Source organism: Lissotriton helveticus, chromosome 3_1 (assembly GCF_964261635.1).
Source record: "Lissotriton helveticus chromosome 3_1, aLisHel1.1, whole genome shotgun sequence".
NCBI lineage: Eukaryota > Metazoa > Chordata > Amphibia > Caudata > Salamandridae > Lissotriton > Lissotriton helveticus.
Window position 1 is genome coordinate 1,944,087,865 of NC_136061.1, and position 19,845 is coordinate 1,944,107,709.

Consider the following 19,845-nt stretch of genomic DNA (forward strand, 5'->3'; position numbering starts at 1 on the left):
GTCAATTTTTGCTATCCCATTCTTATTTGAATTAACCAAACTATCCATTTACTCCAGTAGACCACTTCTTATACAATTTTTTTAGCGGATCTGTAACACCAGAGGAATTTAATACTTTTTGATTTGTAAATCACACGTCGTTGTTATGCTTCTTTCCTGGTGGGGAACTCGAGATTTCCATGTCTCTGGGTACACCCCAGCACTCCTCCAGTGTTGCACACCTTGAAGGGTGTCCCCCATATTCTAAAAATCATGAATTGGAAACAATTCACAATTTTTAAAATGGCGGGGGAAAAACATTTATGAAGACCATCTCCTGGCCATGACATTTCAGAACCTTATTGCAGTAGCTCATTTATTTTCAGAAAGTGACCAGACTAGCTTTGAGATTAAAGTGATGGTCAGACACAGTGGGGAAGGAGTGAAAGAAGAGGCGATAGCCTGCTTCTCAGGGCTACAGTCATCATTAGTGCAGCAGGTTGAGTGCATTGGGGCCAACAGCACCTCAATTACGGGCAGTACCATTTTTGGTCAATTCTGTTCTTGCTGGTTTTTTGTTTTTATAAGTCGCACATTCTGGGGCCTATTAGGATGGCGGACGGACCTGCGTCCGTCCGCCATCCCCGAGGTGGAGGGAACGTCCACAGGGGCTGCGGCGTTCCCTCCATGCAGATTAGGATGTGACCGCCACCCTGGCGGTCACATACCCTATGTTTAACATTGCGGCGGGGGCTGCTTGAAGCAGCGCCCGCCGCAATGTTAAAAGTGCATGCTTTGCATATGCATGCACAAAGCGGCAGGTACCGCACGGTGCCTGCCGCTTTGTGCATGCATATGCAGGGGGGTACCATAGGTATCCCCCATGTGCACCCCCCAACACCCTGGGGGCTCTCAACGAGCCCCCAAAAACGAAAGACCACATGCTTTTCCACGGCGGAAAAGCCGCCGCGGAAAAGCATGTCCTCTGCCCCATCCTAATATGGCTGGCGGTGTCTGATAGACACCGCCACCATATCAGAGCTTTTCTGCCGCGGTCGGAATTGTGCATGCATATGCAGGGGGGTACCATAGGTATCCCCCATGTGCACCCCCCAACACCCTGGGGGCTCTCAACGAGCCCCCAAAAACGAAAGACCACATGCTTTTCCACGGCGGAAAAGCCGCCGCGGAAAAGCATGTCCTCTGCCCCATCCTAATATGGCTGGCGGTGTCTGATAGACACCGCCACCATATCAGAGCTTTTCTGCCGCGGTCGGAATGCGACCGCGGCAGAAAAGCGGCGGACGGTCTTCCTTACCCACCAGCCATCCTCATCTGGCGGTGGGTCTTTGGAGCCTCCGCAGCGGTGAATCCGCATCCTCCGGGCCGGCGGTGGCTTTCGCCAGCCCGGAGGATGCGGATTCACCGCGATCCTTATCGGCACCTTAGTGTTGATTACGAACTACAAAAAAGCACCCAGGAAATGATCTCATGAACCTCACCCCCTCTGATCATCCTTCCTCCTCCCCAAAACCTTGTCACATAGTTACAGAGGGAGGTCAACTTCAAAACATTTTGCTTAAGGGGAAGGGGGGCCAAGGCAAATATGCTTGAAGACCTTTGCACTATAGTAACAGTGAGTAGCTGAAGTTGGCCAGAAATTTACAGACGCTCAGTAGGTGAAATGCGTATGTAAATTCAAGAATATCTTCCTCGAGGAGGAGCTACGTCAGCAAACTAGATGGCTGCTTAGGCTCCCGGCTCCACCGACCTCCGTATCCCGCCGCAATATCCTGTACATTATCCTGATTTTACGCCTAGCCTCTGTGTACATGAACTGTTCCGCGCTCCGATGGTGCAATCCGGGAACTTTTATCGGCTGGTTTGACGAAGTTACATCGAGTTGAAGATTGTGGCCTACTCCAGCAGTGAAGCCGGGCCTAGAGTACTTTCACAGCCGGGCTGCAGTGCAACAACATCGGCCGGGAGACCCAGGCTGGGTCCGGTCAATCGGAGTGGAGGCTTTGTTTAAGCCCGAATTTGGCGGCGATCGTTTCTATTGCTCAGCATCGATGAGGAGTGACTCTGCTTGCTGTTGGCTGCGGGTGGGGGTCCCCGTCCCGCGGACCCGGTCTTGGGCCCGCTGGGGTTCGGTGGGTCGGGGTCTCGGCCTGCGGCCTTAACCAGGTTGACCGTGGCTGCGAATACAGACTGGTCACCCTCCGCACTTGCACGTTCATGATCCTGTTTGTCCCCCCTGAGGATGCCAGATTCACCCGGGGAGGTGATTGGTGTCGGGTGTGAGATTATGGATTATGGATTATGGATCGCACGGTGCTTGAGCCGTCGCTGAGGTCAATATTGGCAGAAATTAGGGCGTTTCATTCACATGTGGATGTCTTATTGTGCAAATTGGACACGCGCCTATCTGAGATGCTCCTGGTGGAACCGGACCCAGACTTACTGTTGGAACAGCAATCTGCAGCCATTCAAACCACGGCCATTTTGACTCCGTGCGAGAACCCCGTGAGAAAGCAAGTATTGATACCATCGGATGGTGCCCTGGAGGGAGGTGTTCCCGAGGTCGTCAGTGTATTGCCGAACCTTCCACCACTATCGACTTTGGAGGTATCGAAAGGCATTCCCCTCCCGGAGACTTTTGTTCTTGACTTTCCATTCATTTTGTGGTCGCCTTCTCTTTTCTTGGTGACTTTACGACTCCTGGGCAAGATACGCTGGGACTGTCCATCTAGGAGGGAGAGTTCTTCTGCGTCTGAAGTTCTTGTGGACTCACTGCCTACGAGTGACCATAGATTGATTCTTGATGACTCCCTTTTCCTCTATTACTCCTTTGTGTGCCTTTGGGTCTCGCTGGGGGGGGGTTCGTGTGCTGATTCGGAAGGGCCAAGGTTAGATCAACTAGGTCGGGACGGGTTGGAGTGGCTTTTATGGGTGTTCGACCTGCAACTGTTTGATCTAAAAGGCTGGGCGGTGTATTACGATACCCCCTAATTTTTTAGGTCTCGCCTAGACGAAAGCAAAGCGAAGCTTTGCTGTCTAGGGCGAGACGACTTATGTTGTTACTTCTGGGGGAATGAGGACAGCAATCTTCCACGCGCTTTTTCTTCGAGATTGTACCTCGTGAGCGCGCACGTCGTCACTCACGCATGCGCACAAAGAAAGCCATACACACACTGCATATACACACACGCACCCCCCCTTAAACAGACACACGCGCACACAGACAGACAGACGCACGCACAAACACACTCAAACAGACACACGCGTACACCCCACCCCCACTCACCCCTCCTCTCACTCAACACACTCACCTGTTCTGGCGGTGCTCGGCGGCGGATCTGCATCTCGGGCGGCGGTAGCGCTTTGCGGGGCTCTCTCACCACATGAGAGCCCCGCCTTCCCCATGCGCCCGCCCGCTCTTCACCTGGTCCCCCATCTCGGGACCGGGACTCAATGCGGAGCCTTCGTGGCTAGTCGGGCAGCTCTCTCTCCCTCTCGCCGCGATGGGGCGGGACTTCCGGTTGGGGCCGCGCTGTGATTGGCCGGCTTCCCAACCGCTTCCGGGTCATCGCAGGCAGCGCGGCGGCCCGGCGGGGATTCACATGAAGATCGGATTCTCTTGGCATTAAAAAGACGTCTGGTCGAGCGCTGGCTACGGGCAACTGGGTGTTCCTTGGTTTAAAACAGAGTAGTTTGCATGGAGTAGTATTGCCAAGTTCCCTTTTTGGTGCAAAAGCATCCTTACTTAACTATTGACTTTCTTGCAAATTAAATCCGGGACGTTCAAGAACTAATCGCCGTTTTCATTTGACATTTCGCCACAGTGGCCCTTGCCTAAAAATATAATTATTACAATGAGGTTTCAGAAAAACTATTTCATAATCACATGTTAAAAAACAAAGAAAACTGAAGGGAAATAAGAACAAGCATTTGCAATGCTATAGGTGTCGCTTTTTGTGAGAGTTTCAGCTATTTGCATTGCAAATAACAATGCCTTTTATTTATGTTTTAAAAATAAAAACAAATAAAAAGGCATTGTCATTTACAATGCCAATAGCTCAAACTCGTGTAAATGCGAGACCTATTGCATTGCAAATGCTTGTTCTATAAGTGTTGTCATACGTTGGTCTTTTAGTGATAGGGGGTGTCTGTTTCTGGCGAGGGGACTAAAGTGGCTGGGAGCCCAAACGGATAAGCCCTCCTCCACTCTTTTTCCTACTTTTAGGGTTTTAGTTATTAGGGGCGACAGGCACGCTGCTAGTGGGGTTCGGCTGTAGCCATTTGCAGGGGTGCAGGGTGGGGGGTTGGAAAGGGTTTTTTATTTTGCCTTTTTTTATTTCTATGGCCTTTTTCTTCCTTCCCTTTCTCTTCCTTAAAGGATCAGTATAGCTTGTGAATCATTCGGATTCTTATCGTGTACTTGTATTTAGTGCTTATGCTTTTTATGATATCCTGATTCCCAGGTGGGCAGGCCCTGAGAACTGGCGCTCAACATTGAATGTATATTATATTGTCGTTTGCACCAATCCAAATGCTTTGGCGCCAATGTTCCATTATAGCGGTTCTTACGTGCATATCCTGTTTCTTGCCCTGTCCCCCGTATTCTTCTGTTTGATTGTATGGCACCTGATCCTTTCTTAAATAATATAAAATGGAACCTCAGTCTCATCCTGGGACTCAGTTGTGCATTCTAATACAAGCTATATCCTGAATCGCTGCCGGACCTCAGGGTTGTCGGCTGATGAGCTGTGTCGAACTGTGATATAGGGGGTCTTAATTTTGTTTAGCGGCCGGCCCCTGTGGTTGTAGGCCCATGCTTGTATTTATATTGAATGCTACAATAAAGGTTTTAAAAAAAAAAAAAAAAAAAAAAAAGATCTTCCTCAAGCCTCAAATACTTACAATTAGATTTTAGCACCGTACTTACCTCCCCTAAAGGATAGATCGCATATTCCAAGGGGCAACATTCAGTTGCCCAAGGTGTAAGTAGGTCGTCAAAGCAGATTTCATTCATATGGTATGGCACTGTCTGATAATTATGTGCTATTTGGAAGTGCTAATGTCACATCTATCTGACATTGGTTTTTTTTTAGTTCAAAATATTTTATTGAGGTTTTCAGTATAATAAGCAAGACATACAGAAAAATACATGAAAATTGCATGTCAAAATATGCAGATAGAAATATGCAATGAAAACTAATAAAAAGGGGAGAGGGAAGGGAAGGGAAACATATAATACTATATAGTTAATAGAGAATTAACTGAGCTACTTATATAAGAACAATATATACATAAGCATACCAACATAGAAAAAAGCAAGTACTAAAATTAAGGAGATAAGTCCAAAATAATTGATAAGAAATAGAATTTTTACAGACCCCAGATAAAGAGAATTGTGCCCCTCTTCGTGTAAAAATAACCCATGACCACCATGCATGAACTGATAACTTTGAAACATCTTTCCAACAAAATGTAATTGATTTTAACGCAGAAGACAGTAGGAAATTAAAGAGTTTGCATTCGAGTACATTTAAATCTTGTGATAAGAGTTCAGCTTTGCAGATTAACAATTTATAAGATAAATGTTCTTAAATATGAAGAATTTCTTTAACAATGTCCCACACTGCTGACCAAAATGTAGACAATAAAGGACAAGTAAAAAGCATATGTTGCAATGAACCAGAATGTAATTTGCAATTCCAACATAAATCAGATTGAAGGATTTTAGCTTTAAATAAACGTAATGGTGTCCATAAACAATTAAACAAAATATAAGAATTAGTTTGAAACAGAGAAACAGGTAACCAACCAGAAATATGAGAAAGCCATATAGTTTCCCATAAATCATTTGATAATGAAAGTAGCAATTTATTGTTCCAAAACTCTGCAATCGTATTAATATTTGAACCCAAATCATTTGACAGTTTTTTATATAAAATAGAAACAGTGAGGATTAGATGAAATAGTTTGAATATAAGTAAATAAATCAGTATGAAGAATAGAGGGAAGAGCTTGGGAGAATGAATCTAAGATAGAATTAGTTAAATGTTCATATTTAATAAAATCTGAATTAGGTAAATTGAATTTAGATTGTAACATCTGGAAAGAGAGAAACATATTATTAGAGTAAATATCCTTAAGATAAAAAATCCCTGCTTTAATCCATGAGGACCAAAATTTAACATGACGCTTCAATTTAATAACATTACTATACCATAGTGATATATCGGTTGTATTAGACAGTGGATGTTCAAAAATAGAATCAAGGTCATTAAAAATTAGTTTAGTGGATTTAATGATTAGATAATAATGAAGACAAGAGGATTTATTTGACATGGTCAACAAAGAGGATAATGGAAAGGGATACACAATAGATTTTTCAATATGAAACCATGTGGGAGGATTATGGACAGAGGAATGGTTAAACCAAATAGCACTTTGCTTTATAATAAACGCTTTATGATACAAATGAAAGTCAGGAATACCAAAACCAGCATTATTTTTTGACATCTTTAGTTTGCTATAAGAAATGCGCTTTGCTTTATTATTCCAAAGGAATTTGGAAAGAAGTTTATCAATATTTTTATAAAATTGTAATGGAAACTGAATGGGTAACATAGTTAAAGTGTAAAAAAATTTGGGAGCGATAGTCATTTTAATGCAATTCATTCGTCCCCACCATGAAAGATGTAATGGAGACCACTTAGACGTTTTATCTTTAATATAATTTAAAACAAAATCACTATTTAGAGTCATTGTAGATTTGATAGAAGAAGAAAACAAAGTTCCCAAATATTTTAACTTTTTCTTCTGCCAAATAATTTCATGCATGGGAATCATATCCGGAGTACAAAACACATTTAAGGGGAAAAATTCAGTTTTATTAGAATTTTATTTATATCCAGACACTAAAGAATAATTAGAGATTATGTCTATTAAGGAAGGAAATGAAGATATGGGATCCTTAATAAACAAAAGCACATCATCAGCATATGCCAACGTTTTAACCACAACACCTTTGATCTCAATTCCTGCAATAGAATCACATTGTCTGATAGAAGCAAGAAAGGGTTCAATACCTAGTAGAAATAAAAGGGGAGAAAGGGGACAACCTTGACGTGTACCTCTATAAAGGGAAAATTGAGAGGAAACTTGGCCATTAATAAATAATCTAGCAGTAGGATTAGAATATAGAGCTGAAATCATACGGATAAAGTTAACACCAAAATTAAAAGAGACTAAAGTGCGAAATAAAAAATGCCAATGAAGTTTATCAAAAGCTTTTTCAGCATCTAAAGCCATAACACCTGATGGACTCGTTAATGTCTGTGCTTGTTCAATGGCATGTAATAACGTTCTTGTGTTATTAGCCGAGTATCTATTCTTCATGAACCCTGATTGATCAGAGTGAATGATAGAATCTAATATCGGGGATAAACGTAAAGCTAAAATTTTTGCATATAATTTACAGTCTTGATTTATTAAAGAAATAGGACGGTATTAGCAACCAGGGAGGGGTCTTTATCCGGTTTAGGAAGAACAATAATTAAAGCTTCTGAAAAAGAACCAGATATGCTACCTGAAGAATTAAACAAAGTAAATAGTTGAAGTAAAAAGGGTGAAAGTTGAGATTGAAATTCTTTATAAAACTCTGCAGGTAAACCATCAGGGCCTGGGGATTTATTTTGTTTCAGGGATTTTATGGCAGACAAAATTTTGTCTAAGGTAATGGGCAAATCTAATTTAAGTTTGTCTGTTTGGGAAAGTTTAGGCAAGTTACAGGAGGATAGGAAGGATTCTACCAGCGAATCATCATTAAAATCAGGTTCATCATATAATTTGGAGTAAAAGTCTAGGAATTCATTGACAATATCTGCATGCGAAATGGCCACTTTACCCATAGGGTTGCGAATGGAGGCGATTTGCGTTTTATCTTTTTTAATACGCAGGTAATTTGCTAAAAGTCTACCAGATTTATTCGCATTAAAAGTAAACTTAGCTTTAGCTTTGGAAAGTTGGACACCAGCTCTTTTACTAAGAATAGTATTGAACTCATAACGTAACTTTTGTAATACATCTCTAGATTTTATATCGTTGGAGGTGATAAAAAGTCTTTCATATTTTGCTATTCGTTTTTCTAAGCGTGTAATATTTGCATTAAAAGTCTTATTCTCATGAGCCACAATAGAAATAGTAGCCCCTCTTATATATGTTTAAAAGCATCCCAACGAGTAATCAAAGAAGTAGACCCTTCAGGATTCAATTGAAAATAATCAGATATAGCAGATAAAAGTTTTGGTTTATTACGATCATTAAGAGCAATGCTAGAATTCATTCTCCATCTAGATTGTTTAGAGGAAGTTGTATGGAGATTCAAAATACAAGAAACCATGGCATGGCCCGAGATATCAATATTGCCAATCACGGGTGATGTAATAGAAGCAATAAGTTTTCTGGAAACTAAAATATAATCAATTCTGGAATGGGAGTTGTGTGGATTAGAAAAGAAAGTAAAATTTTTATTTGTAGGGAAATGGAGGCGCCAAATATCAGCCAATTTTGTAGTTTGAAGAAAATGTTTAAAAGCAAAATAGACTTTAGAGGTATGAAATTTCGTTTAACAATCTATCCAATAAAGGATCAGATATAACGTTAAAATCACCTGCTACAATCAGAGGAACATTTCCAACTTTAAGAACCTCTGTAGTAAGATTAGACCAAAATTGAGGTTCATCTGGAGTAGGGCCATAAACATTTATTAATGTAATAATTGAATCATGAATTTTAACTTTAACAATTAAGTATCTCCCTTCAATATCATTCATTTTGTTCAATATTTGGCAATGTGACTTTTTAGCGATCAATATTGCTACACAATTTTTTTCACCAAGAGCAGGAGAAGAAACTATACAATCAACCCATTTCTTATTCATATAATTCAATATTTTATCGTCAACATGAGTTTCTTGTAGAAAACAAAAATCAGCTTTGGAACGACCTAAATAATCTAAAATCTTAGTACGTTTGATTGGGTGACGCAAACCTTTGACATTTAACGAGATAACTTTAACATTAGCCATAATGAAGGAATGAAAGAGAAAAAGAGGATGTTAGATAGAAGAACATATAAAAGATATGAGTAGATTTGAAGATCATAAAATGTGAAAGAGAGACTTCATAAAGAAGAAGAGTGAGCAGCTCTAGAGATAAGAAAAGGGAAAGGAAAGGAAAGAACATAAACAAACTGACAAACAACAAACAAACATGAGAAGTGAAACGCACACACACTTTACAAGCATGGCCAAACCGCTGGAGCCCAAAACAAAATGCATAATGCACTCAGAAAAATTGTCAGTAGAAACATTTTAAACCGCAAAGAGAGTCAAGGAGGAGGATCATGAGTATCCATCGAGTGTTGACCTTGATGTTCAAGAAAATGTTGCAAGTCTTCTGGACGATGAAAGGATTTGGAAAAATTATCTTTCCAGATGCGCATGAGGGATGGATCAAACAGACCATATTTAAATCCAAGGCTTCTCAATTGTGGACGAAGGGCAGCGAACTCCTTACGAATTGCAACAGTTTCTTTGGCGAAATCCTGATGAATAAAGATTTTATTTCCATTCACCAACATTGTAGGGATTTCTCTTGCAGCTTTCCGTACCAAAACAAGATGATGATGACGTGGTTTAGCATTACGAGGATTACGATGAGAAGGGATTCTATGGGCCTTATCCACTTCAAATTTTTCTGGAAATTTGATATTCAAGAGGCCAGTAATCAAATTTTCCAAATATAGACGACAATTCGAACCCTCAACTTCTTCAGGCAAATTAAAAATGCGAAGATTATACTGTCTATTGCGATTTTCCAAGTCCAAGAGTTGAGATTTCATAGGAAGAATTTTTTCCATCAACGGAGTAAAAGCATCCACTTTGGTTTTAGTATCATGAAGTTAACTCGAAGAGCTTGAATTTCTTCAAGTATCAATGAAAATGAAGGCTCAGAAGATTCCACAGCCTTTGATTTGACTGGAGGCGGTGAAACTTGCTGCTTCCTTTTATTAGTAGCAGAGTTTTTATTATCCATTTTGAGGAGGAAAAACACCCAGACACGAGATGGAAAGGAAAAGAAATAAAAAAAGCTGCACAAAAGTGAAGAAAAGCACTGAAATAATCTTCAAATATACTGGTGCAGCAGCTAAACAGGGCTGTGGGTGTGGCTAGGCCCAAGCCAGGCCCTTTCCTGCTGAACACTCCTCCCCCTAGTCACAGAAGGCAAGCAGTACCTGAGGAGAAGGCTGGGTGTGAGAACCAAGGATCCAAAAACAGCACTTCGAGGTCGTAAAACGCTGTAGAAACTCCTCCAAGGTAGGAATCCTTAAAATGGATGAAGCGACCTCATTTGCGCACTATGCCTGACCAGAAAATCGTCGTTTAATGCAAAAACGGGCTTTATGTGCGACAGAGCTCAAACGGCGGCAGCCATCTTGATTCGCGCGCTCGCGCGTCTCCCCATATATCTGACATTGTAGGGAGGCAGCTCCCTTGGGTCAACGCACTGTTTACTAGGGTTGAGTAAGTGCACAAAACATACACAAAACATGCATAGATTCATTGATTTTGCCTCCGTGACCTAGAAGTCTCCATTGGTCATCCTAGGGCGCAGGCTTCTTGACTTGAGAAAAGGAGCATAAGCAAAAATTGAAGCCCTTGCAAAACACAACCATACTACTACACGACCCCCACATCCAATACACTGGGAGGGATACTTAAGCATGCTAGAGGCTAAAGCAGACAACAGATCGCCTCAAGCTCCTCTTTCGGGGACCGTTGTTCATTCGTCAGGTACACCCAGTACCTAGATATGCCTCATCACCTGTTGGGTATGTGCTGTGGTTATCCACACACTGCCGCCCACCCTTCTCCAGGGACAACCAGACCTCTGCGAAAACTCTGGGTGATTAGTGCACCGCTCAAAATAGCCTTCAAAATACTGTTGCCCCCCCATTGCACCACCCTCCCCATTTGGATTGTCTAAATTAATTTGGTAAGTTTTCACTGTAAGGAAGTGCAACGCCTCAGTGTTATCTTCAGAGTTTATCATCATGTTACCGCCTTATAAACTGTACCCAGTTATATTGTTCTTTTTGCTGATCCTATTCGGCTGTATTAGCTATAGTTATTGTCATGTAAGTTGACATGCCAATAAAGAAATACTGTGGAAAAAAGTGCCTTAGATAATTAGAAAACGTACGATGCTTTTCTCTGGCAGAGGCACAGATGGGAGGAGGGCAGTCGTTAACCTACATTGATTTTTAGGTCCGGCTTGACAGTGCATCTTTCATCTGACCTTTTAACCTACACCAAAATTATTTTACAGCTCTTTGCATCCACATAATACAAATTAATTCCCATGCTATCTACTTGTAATGCTTCACATAACCATACAACATTCCTTTAAAGACAGACCTCATGACATTTTGCCAACACTTGTTTGAAGAAAAAAAAAAAGAGGTGTGCCAATGAAACGTGGGATAGCAAACAGAGGCACTTTTACCCATGATAGCATTGGTATACAGAATAGGGGACGTAGTGCCAGGGCCAGTGTCGATGAAGATCAGGTATGCTTTAATACTGGAACATTCTACAGATGGCATCTTTTCAAACGAGCGTGTGGTGCATCAAATTTAAAACAGAACGCGTAGACAGCTTGGAGTCATTCGGTGCTCAAACCTCTGCAGCGTGGCCTCAAGCCTTTGATGTTTCAAGGTTGATAAAATGAGAAACATTGACTTGGGCAAAAAAGAGACCTTGAGCCCCCCAGACAAGATTCAGTGTGTGCTGTATAGAATTGCACCTATATCAAGAAACATTCCGCCTGATTCATCAAGCTAAATTGCGCTCGCAAAGGGCAAGATTCTCAGAATCTTGCCTTTTGCGAGTGCAATTTTTGCATTTGGGATTCATCATCCCAAATGCAAAATTCGCTAATTAAGAATTCGCACATTTGCGAAGAATTGAATTTAAGGAATCTCTATTTGAGATTCCTTAAATGCAATTCATGAAGCATTTTAAAATTGCAAAAATGCAATTTTGGGCCGCTATTTACCGAGAGGTCAGACCTCTCGGTAAATAGCAAAAACTTAGAAAAATGCTTTCAAAAGCATTTTTCTAAGTTGCATGTTGCACACACACATGTCCTTTGGACATGTGTGTGCGCAACACCTGTTTCAATTTGCATTTAAGGGGTGCTACAGGGTGTCCTTTGGACACCCCTGGCACCCTTTCAATCGCTATCTTATTTGCGATTAGCTAATTGCTAATCGCAAATAAGGAATACTCCCCATTCATTCCTATGGGCCTTTTGGCCCATAGGAATGAATGGGGAGTTATTCCTTATTTGCGATTAGCAATTTGCTACTCGCAAATAAGGAATGTGTAGGAATCGCTATTTATTTAGCAATTCCTACATGAATACCGTTTTGCGAGTCCTTAATAGCGATTCGCTATGAATCGCTATTAGGGGCTCGCAAAACGGCCCGTTGATGAATAAGGCTGATTGTTCTTTTCTTACCTGTGCAGACAATATAGAAATGATCTTTTTAGCTAATCTGTATGTATTTAAACTACCTATGTTTTAAAATGATTCAGTTCATTGAATAAAGAAAAGAGGATAAATACTGATCGAAGTGTGTTTATTTGGCACCTCAGTTTACTTGAAAGGGATGGAGGGCGAAAATATGAACAACAAATAGCGGTGTGTGTGGGGCGGATGGCTTCCTATTGCATCTTGAAAATGTCATCCAATAGGGCAAGTAATTTAGAACAGAGCAAATGTCTCAAGAAGAGGCATGTTTAATTAGGCAAAACGCCTCAAAGTAAAAAAACAGATGGAGAAGAAATTAAGAACAACAAGAAACTACTAAAAAGACAACAAAGAAATTAAACATGAGAAATAGTTGGTATTTCACGGCAAAACAATTAAAAACAACATGAAATTGCCAACAAGATAACAAAAAGAGTTTAAAAACAAGAAATGATTGCCATTTCAGGGCAATACAGTTAAAACATTAAGAAATTCACAACAAGGCAACAAAAAATGTAAAAACAAAAAATGGATGACTTTGCATGGCAAAACCAGTGGTCGCAGTGGACGGGATCGGCGTGCCCCTAATTTATTAATTTTATAGAATCCTTTCCCCTACTTTTTTATTTTAAAAATGCGTTGCAGGACGGCAGAAATAGCCACGGCCTATAGCTAAGGCTCGCCCATTAGTAGCCGTTCGGAGATGGGCAGGGTGGGCAGAGAAGAAAACGGACTTGCTTTTCCTTCTTGCCCAGAAAAGACAAGGACAGTGACCATTTCTGCTCTGCTGCTGGCAGCTGGCCCGTCCCCCTCTCTCTCTTTTATTCCCTCTCTTTCTGTCTCTGTCTCACTCATTCTCACTTACTGAAAACCGTGACTACAAGAAAATGCTCTTACTCTCTTTTCCCTCCTTTCCTTCATGCTTTCCCCTGTGAAAAGGATCCACAAAAAGCACAAGAAACACTTTTTCCGGAAATGTCAATTTCTGACATTTTTCTATTACAAAGTGCAGCCTCGGGACAGAGAGAAAAAAAGGGTTCAAAATATGAAGAAAAAAAAAATAAAGCAATTCAGAGTGGTCGCAAAGTGGTCAGGTTGGTTTTATTCACTCCCAGACACATTAGCGCCTCTTTACAAAGTTTGCCAGTAAAACCCTACTTTCGTTTTCTCATCTTTCTTTGAACATATTTGTTTTCCTGGGTGGGGAAGTGCACCATTCCTGGAGACACTGTAATATCTGGTTGATGTGTGGAGTCTAAAACATTTAATGTGATCCTTCATCAGCTGTTTTCCTTATTTTAGTTTAGAAAATGTGTACCTCTGTGTTGAGGGATATGGTCTTTTTAATCCATAATGCTTTTGTTTTGTAAAAATGTAAGAAATGGACATTGAAACGGGTCCCTTCTGGGTCATGTAGTCATGTCCTTGACTTTTTAGGCAAAAACACGTTGATTTCTGAATAATGAGTGTAAAAGCGTTAAGGTAACCATGCTGTTCCTGCATATATTTCAAATGCCTTACTTAATCGTGCATTCCCTGGGAGTGTTTTTTTTTTTCTCAGGCAGCATATTACTCTCGTGTAGAGCATAATTTGAATTGATTTGCATGCAGGTGTTTATAACAGGACACAATTGGGTTGTAGCTGAAGGCAGTACGAGTTTCTCTCAACGAGACAGTATGGTCTTCAGTGGGGAGAGGATGTGGCACTATGGCCAGAGCTGCCGAACTTTGACCCCATCCCTAGTGCCATTGCCATTGACTTCTATACCAATTCCCTTTCCTATTGGACCACTCTGGTCAACCTCTCCCTCTGTCAAGGTTCCCTTCCTGTCTCCTTCAAAACTGGGCAGGTCACCCCTCTGCTTAAAAAAGCCACTGCTGATGCGAATGACCTCAACAATTTCCGCCCCATCACTAACCTACCCTTTCTTGCGACGATCACAAAAGATGTGTAGCGAAACAACTCTCTCGTCATATCAAGGACAATAATCTTCTTGACAATTTTCAGTCAGGCTTCATCCAAAACTGCAGCACTGAAACAGCCTTGCTGCAAGTGATTGATGACACGCTGCGGATACTCGACTCGGGGGGGGGGTCTTGTCTTCTAATCCTCCTTGACCTTTCTGCAGCCTTTGACACTGTCAATCACAACACTCTCCTCAACACTCTTCAACAGAGAATGGGCATGGAGGGCACTGTGCTTAAATGGTTTGCTTCCTTCCTCTCTGATAGATCCCAAATTATCAAAATAGCAAACTATCTTTCATCTCCTTTGGCGGTAGGTCAAGGTGTTCCTCAAGGCTCCATACTGGCACCCACATTGTTCAACCTCTACTTAGAACCACTGGGAAATCTCTTAAGTAAATCCGGGATCCACTATCATCTCTATGCAGACGACACTCAAATCTACCTCAAGGTTGCCTCCACTCACGATCTCTCTATCCTAAGCTCTACTCTCGACTCCATTCAAAACTGGATGTTAACTCATCAACTGATTCTGAATCCCTCCAATATTGAATTCCTCCTCCTCACTTTCTCCTCCCCCGGTTCAATCATGGATGGATCAGATGAATCTACTTAACAATAAACCCATCATTGTCGACAGCGCAAAACCCCTTGGTGTCATACTCGACAAAAAACTCAATCTAATCTCCCACATCAATTCTGTTGCAAAGTCTGCTCCATACCAACTGCACCTTCTTTGGGGAAGTCGTCGCTTCTTCCCGGAGCAAGACCTTAAAACCCTAGTCCAATCGCTGGTCCTCTCCAGACTAGACTACTGTAATTCTCTTCTTACTGGCCTCCCCAAATCCCACCTGTCCCCCCTTAAATCTGTTCTCCATTCAGCAGCTCGTTTCATTTATGGGGCTAAAAGAAGCGACCACATCACACCCTTGTTATCCACCCTCCGCTGGCTTCCCATCGAGGCAAGATCTATCTACAAGACTGCCTGTATCACCCACAAAGCCTTGCACTCCTCCTCTCCTAGCTACCTGGCGAATAAACTGAAACTCTCTGGAGGCTCTAGACCATCACGTAATGTGGAAAATCTACTGCTTGAACCTCCCACTTTCAAGAAGGAAAGATCGATGGCCCAATCCTTTTCAGGCAACGCAGTGAGAATCTGGAACTCGCTTCCGCCTCAGCTCCGGACAACCACCTCCTCCCGGGCCTTCAAAATTGACCTCAAGGTTCTCCTCCTTCAAAGACACTTCCAAATATAATGATCGCCCTCTCTATTATCTGAAGGAGGACCTTCCATGACTATGGAAGTGCCTTCCCAGTGTGTTCTTGTGGTTTGAGTGGTGTTGAGAGGTCTGCCATTTATTGAAATATTATCCTTCTACCTGTGTCTGGTACTCTTTTGTAACATGCAGACGTCACTTTTCTCTTGTAACACACTGTTTGCTACCTCCTTCATTTTGTTTGCTTTAGATACTTGCACAAGTGCCACCATTGCCTGCATAACGTTTGTTCTTGTGCTGGAGTGTCTGCCATTTATTGCAGTACTATACCTCTACTTATACTTTGTATGCCTATGTAACTTGCACACGTCACTTTTTTTCTCCTCCTGTAATGTACCGTTTGCTACCTCTTGTATTTTGTTTGCTCACAATTGTCACTTTTACCTCATGTAACTTAACGTTTGCTTTTGTAATTTGTTCACTTGTAATTTTCTCCTCATGTATCCTTAACGTTCCTATTGTGAAGCGCTCTGACACCTTCGGGTAAAGTCCACGCTATATAAAAACGCATACATCTATACTACTATTATAAAGAGAGAACTCTCACCTTTGAGTCAGGTAAACTCAGGAACCACAGCGCCAATCTACACACCCGATACATCCTTGAAAATGTCAGGGTGTGTAGATGGACATAGGCTACATAAAATTTAAAAAAAACGTAAATTTAAAAAATTAACTTTTAAAAACAAAGTAGTCCCCTGAAAGAAGCACCGGCCGCGACGTAGCCCTGGCCGCGACGCGCTGCCCGCGACGTGCGTGATGACGGGACATGGAGCGGCGGTGATGTGAGGAGCAGCGGATCAGGTAAGGCATTTACAAACATGGAAAATGTCGGGGCGGGGGCGGGGGCGGGAGGGGGGCGGGAGGTGGTCCGTGTCCGTGAACGTGTCCGTGTTCTGACGGCAAGAAGGAGAAGGAGGAGTCCCGTCAGCTGCAGCACTTCGAGCGTAGGGGAGCGGAGCAGAGCTGACCGGCTGAGGGCTGAGGGCGGCCGAGAACGGAGCGGAGCAGGGTGGAGGAGCAATCTGCCAGCGCAGGGGGTCGGGGCTGCGGGGGTCGTGAGGTACATCACACCTACCTCTGCTCGCTCCACCACATGCTGCCCCCAGCCCCCTTCTGCCCCGGCCAAAGAATGCAGCCCACAGCCCCCTTCTGCCCCAGGCAACGCTGGGGCGGGCTGCTAGGAAATAAATAAATAAACTAGGGAACCAGGTTCAGCCGTCATGACCACGTTTACAGGCATGAACACAAAAGTAGGACATGCCTAGAGTCACGGTCCTCCTATGAAGGCTGACTTACAAGGTGTGGCAGCAGACATCTTGTAAGAGCTTTGCCAGGAGACGTCTTGGGGAGATCCAGAGCGCGCTGTACAAGGCAGTGCTCTGTGGTCAGACAGGAAGCAGTGGTACGCGCCTTCCATTATTCACTGGTGTCTGGTATTGCCAGAAATCAGATCTGGCAGAAAGAGAGGGCAGTGTCACACGTTGGCACTGCAAGTTAATGTGAGGAAGTTAACGTTGTTGGGTGACGGTAAAGGGTGGTCGTGGGGGCATTAAGACAAGTTTCCATGGAAGGCAGTGTGAAAATGCTCGATTGAGGGGGGCAGACACTAGTGGGTAGTGTGGATAGGATGTATTTATTTATTTATTTGGAGCATTTTATATAGCGCACAGATACCCCAACGGGGTGTCCCGGCGCTTCTGTGGGTCATACTTTGAGGCAGTGCGCGGAACTGCCCACGGATCGGGTAGAGTAAAGTAGGTTTTAAAGAGTACAGGTGTGAGTGTGACATCAGTACAAGCTTACCAACAGGAATGGGCACAGATTCCACCACACATGTTTGGAATACATTATAATCAGAAAATATGGGAAATAAAAATGCATTGTAGACAACTTACTTTCAGACGTTTCTTAGCTCCAGCTATTCCTAATTATGTTTTCGGATCCCAGTGGGTAAACTGTGAAATAAATGAAATGGGTTATCAGGAATGACGTCAGGACAGAGGCGCTGTCTCGAAGGTGGGGTACAGGGTCACAGAATCAGCTGACAGGTACATAGTCCAAGATGGTGGTTTGGTGAGGCGCTGGGACAGTAAGAGTGGCTGTTCCCTCCCCCGCACCGGTGACATCCAGTGGGTAGCTGGAGCCTGTAACTAGCAGAGGACCAGAGGGGGCGGAGTAATGTGATGCAGAGTAGAGAGGTAACACCGGAGAAATGTAAAGCTACAGTCAAGAAGTTAAAAAAAGCTCCTTCTAGAAACTGCCTCCTGCACTCGACAGAAGACTCAGCAGCTAGGAATGGGTGGTCCATGGCAGTGAGGTTCAACCCTAGGGAAAGGGGCCGAATAAAGGGCTAAATGCACCCAGTGCTCAAATTGAGGGTGTTGTGGGGTTAATGGGTGTGTCTGACGCCAAGAATCTTAGTGTGTCTGTCTTTAAGAAAATAATCTGGAAATCACAGGTAGAAATCCTGACAGGGCCGACTGAGGCATTCACCTGACCAAGACTGATAAAACGAGGCCCAGTGAGTTTCTTTAGGGTGACATCTGTTATAGCGCATGCATGTCTCAGGGCTGAAGCTATATAAACAAGCACTAGTGACGCCACTAAGGGTGGGTTTAATGTCCAAACGCCTACAGACACAGCATTTACATATGAAAGTCAAAGTAAACTCTACATTGAAACCACCCTTGCATTCAATACCGTTGTTCTTTTGTGTTCATGCAAGCCACCTCCTTATACTATAGGAGGGCCCAGGTATATTGTAGCTATATAAAGCACTTATATAAATGACCACTTGGGAACAGACATCACAGAGTCCTATGGGTTTCTTGGGGACCACTTACGTTGAACAGGGGGTCCTAACCTCAAGATTATCATTACTTCATTCCTTACGCACAGACGCGGAGTGTCACTGAACTTACCCTGGATTCATGAGGGAATAGGTATACAGAACGAAAACACTAACATACAGGAACCATACAGTGCTGATACCGATGACAGTCTGAGAAGAATATGACTTAATACTACGGTATGTTTCATTGGCTGCCTCCATGTTCTAAACACCTCTAAAAACGGGCCTTACTAGCCATTCACTCTTTTCAACCTATAACCTTGCCTTGGATTCAATTTAAGCAAACAAGTTATTTTAAACAAATAGCATGTCTATCGTCCATGACTAGCCAAGACTATTGACGGTTCATTGTTCCTTAAATTATCCCTGATATCTTTTCTTTTCGTCTTTTTTTCATTATCATATTATTATTGTTATGTATCGTGTTGGTCTTAAAGTGTAAATACTGTCCGAGTAGTTATACATGTGGATTTTTGGTTTAAATATTGGGGTGTTTTGTATGTAGAAATGGGTCACTGTTAGTCTTTTTAGACGTTATATTTGCTGCATTATACACTATATGTTTTGTATGCTTCACAGCCCTGATGAAGTCCATGGAAGCTGGACGAAACGTGTTGGCTGTTTTAACAATACCGATGTGAAGAATAAAGGATTTGGGGATTTGCACCAATTTGACGGACAAAATTATTTTGGAATTCTTATTTGGTGGTGCACTTCACATTTGTGATTGATATTAAAGCCAAAGTAAACTCTACATTGAAACCACACTTGCATTCAATACCGTTGTTCTTTTGTGCTCATGCAAGCAAGCCTTCATTACACTCGTCCTTCCGGCACACCTTAAATCCAAAATTTTTGGCTGATTTACAGCATAACTCATCAGTCTTCGCAGCGCTCTAAGCACAGTTTACACATTCTGTAGCACCGTCTTACCACAGATGACACCACAGTTTACATACAGTAGACTTTCTGTACTCGTATCTCACACTGCTTTTAACACGGTACACATTACACAGTACTTTCTTCCCTCATATCGCACAGCGCTTTTCAATCATGTTACACTGATAGCACCTACCTTGAGACCGCACAGCGATTTACATGCACGGAACACATTATACAGCACCTTCCAGCCCTCCAAGTACGCCTCAGATACAGGAA

The 19,845-nt window shown here is 42.6% G+C and overlaps 1 protein-coding gene across 5 annotated transcripts in view; it reads right to left on the minus strand.

The window, feature by feature from the left end:
- DENND4A (DENN domain containing 4A) overlaps positions 1-19,845 on the minus strand; it is a 587,116-nt gene that overhangs the window by 399,223 nt on the left and 168,048 nt on the right. For 3 of the 5 annotated variants that reach the window (XM_078683023.1, XM_078683019.1, XM_078683020.1), the window contains one exon: positions 17,732-17,791. The exons of the other annotated variants lie outside the window; for them this stretch is intronic. The gene's annotated coding sequence lies outside the window, so the exon portion shown is untranslated. The remainder of the gene's footprint in view (positions 1-17,731; positions 17,792-19,845) is intronic. 5 annotated transcript variants of the gene reach the window in all.